At 38.6% G+C, this 3,021-nt stretch overlaps 1 non-coding gene across 1 annotated transcript; it reads right to left on the bottom strand.

The window, feature by feature from the left end:
• Nucleotides 1-404: 404 nt before the first annotated feature.
• LOC133828272 (small nucleolar RNA R71) lies at nucleotides 405-510 on the bottom strand. Its single transcript, XR_009890900.1, has one exon. It is a non-coding gene; the product is annotated as a small nucleolar RNA R71 (small nucleolar RNA).
• Between the last annotated feature and the right edge of the window lie 2,511 nt (nucleotides 511-3,021).

Genomic DNA, 3,021 nt, shown 5'->3' with positions numbered 1-3,021 from the left:
GGGTAATGCAAGGAACGTTGCATGCAGCTGAGGTAGACTTACCTTTGAGGGACTATGTACTCCCTACTGTTACATGGGTACGTTCTAGTATTCATCCACCCCCTGTGGAGGTGAACAATTTTGAAATCAAGCCCTCAATAATTCAAATGGTTCAAAATTGTGTTCAGTTTTGGGGCTACCTAATGAGGATCCGAACCTCCATATTACCAACTTTTTGGAGTTATGTGATACTTTCAAAATGAACAAAGTTAGTAATGACGCAATCCATTTGAGGCTATTTCCGTTTTCATTGAGAGACAGGGCTAAAAGTTGGTTGACTTCACTGCAATCCAATTCCATTCTGACATGGGAAGACCTCGCTCAAAAATTTCTCGCTAAGGAATCTCCTCCTGCTAAATCAGCACGTATTAGAGGTGAAATAAATAATTTCTATCAATTTGAGGGGGATTCATCATATGACACTTGGGAGAGGTTTAAAGAGTTGTTGCAAAAATGTCCACATCATGATATAGTGAAATGGATGTTGGTGCATACTTTCTATAATGGACTGAGGGGAAACACATAAGAACTATCATAGATGCAGCAGAAGGTGGAGCATTTATGAGCAAAAGCGCTAATGAAGCTTACGAGCTTTTAGAGGAAATGGCCATGAATAATTATAATTGGCCATCTGAGTGAGAAAATAAGAAGGTGGCCGGAGTTCTAGAAGTTGATCCTATTGATATGCTCACTGCTCAAATTGCTTCGCTAACAAAACAAATACAACAACAAAATAATAGTTCAGCTCAAGCGATGCAACTACAACCTGCTCCTATCAGTTGTGAGACATGTAGAGGCCCTCATCATTTTCAGCAATGTCCATCGACGAGTTCTTATTCAGTTGATGATATTCCTCTTGAACAAGTTCAAGCCATTGGTAATTTCCCAAGGCAACCTAATAATGACCCATACCCTAACAACTATACTCCAGCATATAGGAACCATCCTAATTTGACATGGAGTCATAATCTAGGGCACCAACAATAGTATCATCCAAATCCTCTTCAATATCCTCCACATAGACCATCTTATGGGCAAAACCCAAAGCTTTTTTATGATACTCAAAGGCCATCAATGCCACAACTTCAACAACCACCACCTCACATGATTAAACCAGAGGTATCCGCTGATGCATTGAGCCAATTTATGACAGAAACCAGATCCTCCATTCGGAGCTTAGAAATACAAGTTGGCCAACTTGCAAAGTTGATGGCTGATTGTAATCAAGAGGCTTTACCTAGCTAAACTGTGGTGAATCCCAAGGAGCAACGTCAAGCTTTCACTTTGAGGAGTGGGACTAAATATGAGGAGCCTACAGTAGAAAATAAGGATAAGAAGATTGAAGATCAACCTATACCTAGTTCAGCACAAGAGGAGGTTATTGAAGACCATCCAAAGAAAGAGATGCCAAAATACACTGATTTGACACCCAAGATTCCTTATCCTCAGTGGTTCTGAAAGGCCAATCTTGACAAGAAATTCTCCAAATTTCTTGAAGTATTTAAGAAACTTCACATTAATATTCCCTTTGCGGAAGCTCTTGAACAAATTCCTATTTATGTAAAGTTTATGAAGGACATTTTTTCTAATAAAAGAAAAATGGAGGATTATGAAATTATGGCTTTGACAGAAGAGTGCCGTGCCATATTTCAAAAGAAACTTCCTCAAAAGTTGAGAGATCCGGGCAGTTTTACTATACCTTGCACCATTGGGACTTTTCATTGTGAGAGGGCTTTATGTGATCTAGGTGCAAGCATTAATTTAATGCCACTGTCTGTATTTTGAAGACTCGGTTTGGGGGAAGCTAGACCCACTACGGTTACTTTACAACTGGTTGACCGTTCATTAACACACCCCCAAGGATTATTGAAGATGTTCTTGTTAAAGTGGACAAATTTATCTTTCCTGCTAATTTTATTGTTCTTGACATGGAAGAAGATGAAGATGTTCCAATTATTTTGGGAAGACTGTTTTTAGCCACTGGTCAAGCCTTGGTATATGTTCAAAAAGGAGAGTTAAGACTGAGGGTGTAAGGTGATGAGGTTGTATTTAATGTATTCAAGGCTTTGAAGTATCCTAGAGCAAGTGATAGTTGCTTTAGTGTAAATGTAATTGAGAAACAATTGTCAACTAGACAACTTGTTGAAGATCCACTTGAGATGAGCCTTATTGTGCAAGGAGGGGAAGACTGTGATGGAAGTGAGGTTCTTGAATACGTAAAATGGCCAAACTCTGCTGGACCTATTTATAAGAAGAAATATGAGGAACTTGGACAAGTGCCCGAGAGACCACTACCATCTATAAAGAAAACCATCAGTCCTTGAATTGAAAACTTTACCGGACCATCTTAAATACATTTATTTGGGTAAGAATGATACTCTCCCTGATATTATTTCTGCTTCATTATATACTGTTGAAGAGGAAAAATTATTGCGAGTACTTCGACCTTATAAATTGGCCATTGGTTGGACTTTAGCTGATATAAAAGGAATTAGCCCATCTACTGTTATGCATCGTATTCTCATGGAGGAGGACAGTAAGGCTAGTATTGATGCTCAAAGGAGGCTGAATCCAGCTAAGAAGAAGGTGGTTCGAAAAGAAATTTTGAAGTGGTTAGATGCTGGAGTTATTTATCCAATCTTGGATAGTTCGTGGGTTAGTCTAGTACAAGTGGTTCCGAAAAAAGGAAGAATGACAATAGTCAAAAATGAGAATAATAAGTTAATTCCAACTCATACAGTGACGGGTTGGAGAATTTGTATTGACTACAAAAAATTAAACAAGGCAACAATGAAAGACCACTTCCCACTGCCTTTCGTGGATCCAATGCTTGATAGACTGTTGGGCCATCAATTCTATTGTTTTTTAGATGGGTATTCTGGTTATCACCAAATACCTATTGCTCCTGAAGATCAAGAGAAAACAACTTTTACTTGTCCTTATGGTACGTTTGCTTTTCATAGAATGCCATTTGGATTATGC

Source organism: Humulus lupulus, chromosome 3 (assembly GCF_963169125.1).
Source record: "Humulus lupulus chromosome 3, drHumLupu1.1, whole genome shotgun sequence".
Lineage (NCBI taxonomy): Eukaryota > Viridiplantae > Streptophyta > Magnoliopsida > Rosales > Cannabaceae > Humulus > Humulus lupulus.
Note: the sequence above shows the minus strand (reverse complement) of the source record. Positions and strands in the feature narration are given on the sequence as shown.